General features: G+C 39.4%; 1 pseudogene; it reads right to left on the bottom strand.

The window, feature by feature from the left end:
* Positions 1-396: 396 nt before the first annotated feature.
* Positions 397-4171, bottom strand: LOC110122471 (zinc finger protein 85-like; annotated as a pseudogene).
* Positions 4172-9188: the final 5017 nt, after the last annotated feature.

The raw sequence follows: 9188 nt of genomic DNA, 5'->3' as shown, positions 1-9188 counted from the left end.
TCTCAGACATTGAGCTAACCAATGCGTTTTTCTTGTGGAAATGTTTTTCTTAAGCTATGTTAATGAACTATGTATTTACCCTAGACTCTGTCTTTCTTCAAGTCGGTTCCGCTTGAGACTCAGAACCAATAAGAGCTCAACAAACCTGCATGATTTACTCATACATTTTTCTCCTAAGCCATGTGAATGAAACTATATATTTGCTTGGAAACCTGCCTTTCTTCAAGATTCATGCCAATCGTTTTATGGCCTGGGATGACTCACCTGTTACCAATGTTTTCTCAAAATGCATGTTGTGGGTGGGGGCCCTGGTGCCACTGAGGTGTTTTTTTTTTTAACATCTATTTCTGCTTTATTGAGTATGCCAAAGACTTCGACTGTGTGGATCACAATAAACTCTGGAAAATTCTGAAAGAGATAGGAATACCAGACCACCTGACCTGCCTCTTGAGAAACCTGTTTGCAGGTCAGGAAGCAACAGTTAGAACTGGACATGGAACAACAGACTGGTTGCAAATAGGAAAAGCTGTATATTGTCAAGGCTGTATATTGTCACCCTGCTTATTTAACGTATATGCAGAGTACATCATGAGAAACGCTGGGCTGGATGAAGCACAAGCTGGAAGCACATGACTTCTGTTAATATTATAAAATACATTAAGATTTTAGTGAACTATCATTACATTTTACTTTAAAAGCAAGTGACTTTGCTTTTAAAAGCAAGTTGCTTCGTAACTATTGAAAATGGACATCTTACTTTAATCTGTGGAATTATTCCCTGAACACTTACATCACGGTGACTTACAGGGATGTGTGACATGAATGACAAACACCACCATTTAGATGTTCACTGTACATGTTACATTACTGTGTCCTTAATCTCATAATGGAGAAAAATATAAATGTTTTCTTCCTAGATAGAAGGGCTTCTCTCATCTTTGAGGTAGCAACCATCAAAAACATAACTTTGCATGCACACTAGAAATGAAGTGTAGCATGGAGTAATTTGAGAATTCAGTTACATTCATTTTGGTTTTCAAATAATCACAAATCATGTCAATATAAACAAACATACATAGCTAGTAACTGTACATGGCTAAACATCACCTCTTCATCTTGTGATCCATACTAACATATCAATTTTCTGTCTATTTTAACTATGAATCACATCTACAATATTTCTCCCTAAGAGGAACGTCAGAAAACAGGATTTATGAAATGCTTTCTAGTATGCATTTCCTGATATTTATTTAGATTTGATTTTTTGTAAATACTTATTTACATTTTCTTTACATCATTCCATATCTTTCTTATATAAATAAGTCTTTTGTCTCCTGAACTGTATGTTCAGGACAAACCTCTTCCATGTCTTACTTCATTACTAGGGTTTCCCTCCAGGACATGCTCTCTGATGTCCAGTGAGGTGAGAGCTCTGATTAAAGCCTTTGCAGGTTTCCTTACATTTATGAGATTTCCTTCAGTATGAATTATCTGATGGTAAGTAAGACCAATGTGCTGGGTTAAAGTCTTTGTCACAATCCTTACATTTATAAGGCTTCTCTCCAGTATGAATTCGCTGGTGTTGAGTAAGAGTAGAGCATTGACTGAAAGCTTTTCCACATTCTTGACATTTATAAGGTTTCTCTCCAGTGTGAATTCTCTGATGGCAAGTAAGACCTGAGTGCCGGCTAAAGCCTTTGCCACAATCCTTACATTTATAAGGCTTCTCTCCAGTATGAATTCGCTGGTGTTTAATAAGAGTTGAGTATTGACTGAAAGCTTTTCCACATTCTTTACATTTATAAGGTTTCTCTCCAGTATGAATTAACTGATGTTGAGTAAAACCATAGCGCTGGCTAAAGGCTTTGCCACAAACCATACATTTATAAGGCTTCTCTCCAGTATGAATTCGCTGGTGTTGAGTAAGATTTGAGTATTGACTAAAGGCTTTTCCACATTCTTTACATTTATAAGGTTTCTCTCCAGTGTGAATTAACTGATGTTGAGTAAAGCCATAGCGCTGGCTAAAGGCTTTGCCACAATCCTTACATTTATAAGGTTTCTCTCCAGTATGAATTCGCTGGTGTTGAGTAAGATTTGAGTTTTTATTGAAGGCTTTTCCACATTCTTTACATTTATAAGGTCTCTCTCCAGTATGAATTCGCTGGTGTTGAGTAAGACCATAGCACCGGCTAAAGGCTTTGCCACAATCCTTACATTTATAAGGTTTCTCTCCAGTATGAATTCGCTGGTGTCGAGTAAGATTTGAGTTCTGATTAAAGGCTTTGCCACACTTTGCACATTTATAAGGTTTCTCCCCAGTGTGAATTTGCTGATGTTGACTAAGAGTTGAGAAATAGATAAACACTTTGCCACATTCCTTACATTTATAAGGTTTCCTGCCAGTATGGATTTGCCGATGTTGACTAAGATTTGAATTCTGATTAAAGGCTTTGGCACATACTGTACACTTGAAAGGTTTCCTTCCTGAATGTATTTTCCTATGTTTACTTATATTAGATGAGTTACTGAAGACTTTCCCACATTTATTACACTTGTAATGTTTCTGTGGATTCTGAATTCTCTGCTGTTTAATAAGATTTGAAGACTGATTAGAAACTTTACCATATTCACTACAATTGTAAGTTTTCTCTCCACTATGAATACTCTTATTTAGAGAAAGATCTGATGCTTGATAAAAGATATTCTTACATTTATTACTTTTAGAATCCTTGTGTGAAGATTGAGCTCCCTGATGTTCCATAAAGTTTGAGTCTTGTTCAAAGTTATGCCCAGGTTCATTGCATGAATAGACCTTCACTCCATCATAAATAATTGTGTAATTATTGGAGCTGGAGGTCTTACTTAAGGTCTGACTCATTTTATTACACATGGAAAGTTCTTTCCTATTAACCATATCATGGGATGTATTGAACAATGCTGGTTGGATTACATCTCTTCCATTATCATCAACATTATACATCTTGGAATGGAGAGAAAATATCTGTTGATGGAAGAATAATGACTTCCTAATCAGATCCCTCAAATTGATTATATTGTGAGTTTGCCCCATCATTTTTAGATTTCTGGTTTTCAGACATGTTTAAATATATGTTGAATCGAAGCCTATGCTCAGAGTGGTTTGAATGAGTATTTACAGTAGAGACTGGAGGACCTTCCAGATTTTCCACATTTCCTTTCAGAGAACAACTATGTTTCAAAAAACGATGTAAATTTTTTCTGATAAACTTACACTTCTCAGCAGATGTTGAAGACTGAAATGAGTGTTTCCCCCAATTTGACTCAAGTAGCTCATTTCTTTCTACAGTAATGTCTGCATTATGTGTAACTGTCTCAATTTCTTTATGTCCATGTAAACATCCTCTCTGTCTTTCACACGCCCTTGTATGTTCTGAGTCTTTCATTAATTGCACGTTTCTGAGGTGAAATCTTTCATATATTCCTAGGTTTGCTTTTGGGAACAAATCTTCTACCCTTGGTTTCTTTGGCATCAAATCCTGGGTGTCTTGAGGAGATATAGCCAGTGGGTGAAAGTGACGCACAGAGCACATCCCAAGGGGAACATCCCCAGAGCAGCAATCCTCAGGGGCTTCTCTCCCGGGGGTGTGCTCCAATCCCACCTGCCTCCACACAGGTCAGGATCACAGCGAAGAAACAGATCTGGGGGCTCTGTTCCACCAACCAGGGCGCAGACCCACCACAGACAGGGCGGTGACAGCCGCAGAGCCAAGGGGAGGCTCCCCTCAATATCCAGGGCAGGCTCGGGTCACAGAAACAGCAGTCAAAAGTCCATCAAGGGGGTAAGCGCACAAACCTCTGGACCAACCTCACCCACCAGGGGACAGACACCAGGAGCAAGAGGAACTAGGATCCTGCAGCCTGGGAATATGCCTGTTGTCTGCATTCTCCCTATATTCCTGAGACCCTTCATTTGTTCCAGAAAGGTGACCAAGTCTGGCTTAGAGACCACAAGACCCAAGGAAGCCAGGTTCCTATAGTTCTCTACCATCACGTCCGTGTACAATTCCCGCTGACCGAGGTCCAGGCATTCCCACTCCTCTTGAGTGAAGTCTATGGCCACATCCCGGAATGTCAGCCGTCCCTGAGAAGCTGCCATTTCCTCCTCTTCTTCCTCCTGCTGTGTCTCTTCTGGGGACATCATGCAGGAAAAACACATCTACGTATTGAGAAAACAGCATCCACACAGCTCTTTCACCTGCAACTGCTGCAGTGAAAATGAAGAAAGAGTTTTCTTGTTTCTCTGTCCCTTTTCCGAGCTCTTTGTTCACTTTCTCTGTTCCTCAGCTGTAGTGGGTAATCAAGATGAAGCTGATACGCTAATCACATCCTGGGTTTGGTGCTCAGTTTCCCCACTCTCTTTGCAGACTACCCCGGCTGTGTGTTCTCTTATTTTTCACATTAGAGAGAGCAGGCCGCAGAACAATTCACAAGAGAACCTGGACCCAACTTCTGAGCCGCCACTGAGTTTTGAGACATCTCCTTTCTCTGATTAACAGCTTGCTGATGGGGTATAACATACTGCTAAAGGCCAGCAGGGAGGCACTCTTTCTGCCCCCTTTGGATGTCTATGTCAGAAGCTTTCTCCATCTCTTTTATACTTTAATAAAACATTATTTCACAAAAGCTCTGAGCAATCAAGCCTCATCACTAGGCCCTGATTGATTTCCTCTCCTCTGGAGGCCAAGAATCCCAGCATCTTTCACAGCTCAGCAACGACCTTTCAGCATCTTGCAACTTGTTCTTTTTTGGGTGGGTTTTTCAGCTACCTTTTTTAGTTTTACAGATACACTCACACAATTATGCACACAAAGCCTCTGTGTAGCAGGCTTTACAGAAAGTTTAGAAAAATTAAGTAATAGATGGAGATTACACTACTGATCCATCACAATTGCTATTAATAGTCATTCTGTTCTAGAAAGTCTTTTGGCTGATTTTCCACATTGCTCAGCAATTCTCTTTCTGTCCCCTTCAGTGACTACCAGTTTTTTGTTTTTTTTCCTTTAAATACAAAGTAGTTCTACCCTCCATTTAGTCTGCCCTCACCCTCTGCATTCTACGGTGGGCCTATTTTTTCATACCCAATTGCTCCAAGGTATTTTCTTCCTTTAAGACCACTTATTCCCAAAGGAAACTCTACTATCAACTATTTTTTAAAAATTAGAATTTTTTAAACCACCCACGATCTTTACCACATGATCTAAGGGGCACACAAGGAAGAAAATCCACTCTTAATGAGTAGCTAATCTAATAGGAAAATAGATGCATATGACTCAGAGTTCTCTTGGGCCTCACCAGTCAATGAAAACAATGAGGTAACATGATATTTAACAGCTCTATCTCTACAACATGCCTGCCTCCCCCACAGGAATCCCTGGACCCATGTCCTGACAGATATGAGGAAGGCCAATATAACAGAAATTCAGCTACTACAACTGTGAAGACTAAATAACTTATGATTAGAGCAGGGAAAGACGTCTAAAGGCTGAAGAGAGTTATAAAGATGACCATGGGTGAAATGGCTCACCTGAGGTTTAAATCAGCTATTTCCTTTTCTGAGCTTGAGTCACCAGGGTTCAATGGTAACAGCTTCTAAAGGTCTGTTTGTTCAATCTATTTTAGTTTTAATCTCCCCCAACAAAAAATCTAGGGTTATCTGGGGTTTCCATTTTGACCAAATGGAAAGTATTAACACTCAGAAAGCAACCAACAATGGAAATGCATTCAACTTCATGTTACAATGTTTCTGTTATAAGCAATGTGAAAAACCAGTAAAGTCAGTGAAGAGGCAGTCTTGCAAAACAATTTTTAAATAATACTGCTACCACAGGTCTCCGTTGCTCTCTGGGTTTAACTAAAGGTTTTTATTCACAAAGTTCTAGCAAAGTTATTTGGTGGCAAAACTTGAACTGAACAGACATGAGATTGTTTGCAGTCATTATTCATCCTATTTCTTGGGAGTAGTCCCATGTTTCCTGAAGAAACAGGCAAGTGTTTGATTACAGGGTACTGCTTCCCCACACCAAGAGAAGTCCATAAGACATGGAATGCAGAATCTACCTTTCCAAAGCCTAAGACATGCTGAATTTCAGGACACATGCAGCCCCAAGGGTTGCAGATAAAGGCTTGTGTACCTATGCCGGCGTCTGCTAGAGGAAACTGAGAACAAAGTGCAGGGAAATCATGGCAAGTGAGGGAAGCCGCTATGACTCCAGGGGCCCAATTTTCAGAAGGCCAGATGAGAACATGTGATCTGTCAAAGGCAGAGGATACTAGATAGAGAACTGGTGTAGACATCTAGAGTCGTGCAGAGGCTGGGGTGAGTGAGAATATTTGAGAAACCGTACCAGGTTCTCCAGCCAAAACCAGACTTGCGTATCAGGACCTGTGGCCCAGCTACTTATCACCACCTACAAGGCAGGCTGTTGAGGACAGGACAGTAAGACTACAAACATTCTACTGGAAGTTTCCAAGCTTCTCCTTTTTAAGATATCTGCTTATTTAAGTTTGGGGTTGGTTTATTCAATGTTCATTTAATTTTCAGAAAAAATGGATTATTTTTAGAAGTAAAAAGTGGTAGAAGATAAATAAAGTCTTACTAAAATAGATCTTAAACTTGGGAGCACACAGGAATCAATCGGGAAGATATTTTAAACTGATCCCTACACCCATTCCAGACACACTGACAAGGAAGTCTCGAAGTGCTTCCAAGGCACATGGAGTTTTCGAAGTGACCCAAGGTAAAGTTGATGTGTAGGCAAGGTTGAGAATTATTACCTTAGGAATTTTTTTAAATTTTTAAAAAGAGAATGAAAGACTTTCCCCCTGTTTTTGTACAAGGAATGAAAGTGCCAAAGATCCAGAAAAGTCCAAACAGGGTGGTGAGTACACTTTGCAGTTCCTGTTTTAATCACATGTACTAACCACACCAAGGAAGCTTCGTTTCTGCAAAGACTATCAGTTTCTCTTTCATCCTTGTTGTTTGCAATCCTAGACGAAGAAAACAGTTTTCAGCCAACGATTTCATCTTCCCCAAACTTGAGGCCTTGGATATACCCTACATTTATGTACCATTAAGGATTAAGGGGATGTCTGCTGTACGTCAGAAGGGAAAACAACTTCCCAGAAATTCCCTGGTATGTTGGACGGAATGTAGCAAGAATCAGTGTCTCAACATGGACCTAACTTCTTTCCTTCCATCTGCTGGAGTATCTGCATAATCCTCTCCACATTCTTAAGCAATTTGACTTTTTCTTCTTTTTTCCTGAATTACCTAAAAAAAAAAAAAAATAGAAATGTTGCAAGCTAGTCCCTCTCTTATCTGCTTTATAATATGGCTCCAGAATGCTTTGTCTTTGATTGTATCATGTTTACCCCCATGACAGCTTAGTTTATTTGTGATAGTGGACAATTCTCCCTCTTCATCTGTTGCTGGGGGGGAATGATTAGCCAAACAGGATTCATATTCTTCATGTGGTGTTCAAGCAAACATGTTTTCCAAGCTATTATTTATTTTTCTCTCTCTATTTGGACTTTTTCTCCCTTCTCCTCCTTCAGAAGTCTTCTTCAGAGGCTCTGCCTTTATCCTTGATTTAAACTGGGTTCCTTGTTATCATTTCTCAGAACATCAGGTGCTTCACTTTTCATAGCACTCATCACAATTTAATTAAATGTTTATCTCTGTGCTTATTTATTTAATTTTCCTACTAGAATATTTGAGGTCAGGAAACAAGTCTGTTTCGTAGTTTAGTCTGTTGCTGTTTAGTTGTTTAGTTTGTCATTGTTTGGCTTGGTTTCTGCTTTCATCTTTGTTTCCTCTGTGTGTGTGTGTGTGTGTGTGTGCACGTGCACACATGTGCGTGCTTTTGGGGATTTTCTTAGTGGGTTTTGCTTTGTTTATTTGATTGGTTTTGGGAGGGAAGGGGCCTTTCCTTTTTTTATTACCACATGTCAAATCAGTGCCTAACACGAACACAGTGTGGTTGGTAAATAAATAGCAATTTAATCAATAGATTAAATAGATTCAAGTAAGCTGGGACCATTGGATATGTTCATCAGAAGGTCACTGGAGACTTTGTGAAAAGGTGTCAGTTAAAGTAGAGATAACTGGAAACCAGAAAGCGGTAGACTGCAGGTGGGCTGGGAGGCCAGAGAAAGGAGAGGTAGTACACCTCACCTTTGCAGAGCAGGACTTGCAATTATCACATAAAAATATGTGTCCAAAATCTAAGACTTCAGCCAATGAGTCACACCTAACATGAGCATACATTTCAGAGTTGCACTTCCCACTTGTATGTAATTATGATTCAGAACAAATACCTTGATGATATTTTATTTGCTATGGCAAATTTGCACCTTGTTTTGTTGGCATTTATTTAAATGTCAGTAAGACTCTCTCCCACCGATATTAAACTCTATAATTAATCATTCATGAAGCCTTCTTTAATCAACTTTTCCTTAAATATTTCCCATTCCTGTCAGACCCATTCATTTCCCCTGTGATGATCTAAGAATTGGTTTTAGGTGATAAATTGACCATGTTCTTCCAGAGCACATTTTTCTTAAGAGTTTGAATATATTCATCTTCACTCATCTGAGTTATCATGCTCAGTATGATAGCCTGAGCTACAATAAACACAACATAATGAGTAGCATCTGTCAACCCAGTGGCAAACGATGTCAAACATTTTCAAGTTTCTTGCATTTTTATATAGTCAGTGAGTCAGTGAGTCAACTAACATATGCAACTGCCAACCATGAGTAGTATCCAGAAATAGAATTATGTACATACTATGATATGTAATATGATATGACATATAAAACTAAGCCTGCCCTCATGGAGTTTATAGTCCAAGTGGAAAGAAAGACATGCAGCAAACAGTAGAGTTAAGTAGCTATAATGGAGGCAAATATAAACGATAGAGGAAAAGATTGAAGTTTGGGATCATAGGGGGATCAGAATAGCTTCCTGACTTAAGCTGTATCTTAAAAACTGAGTAAATAAAGGGACTTTAGTGAAAGGAGTAATGGGGAAAAAGAACAGTCCAGATATGAAGTTGTTCAAAGACCCAGGACCGTGAAACAGTATGACCCCTTGGACATGCCGGTCATTAGGCATCTTGTAGGTCATTGGGCACAGAGCTAGTGAG

This window comes from Odocoileus virginianus, chromosome 10 (assembly GCF_023699985.2).
Source record: "Odocoileus virginianus isolate 20LAN1187 ecotype Illinois chromosome 10, Ovbor_1.2, whole genome shotgun sequence".
In the NCBI taxonomy this organism is placed as follows: Eukaryota; Metazoa; Chordata; class Mammalia; order Artiodactyla; family Cervidae; genus Odocoileus; species Odocoileus virginianus.
Note: the sequence above shows the minus strand (reverse complement) of the source record. Positions and strands in the feature narration are given on the sequence as shown.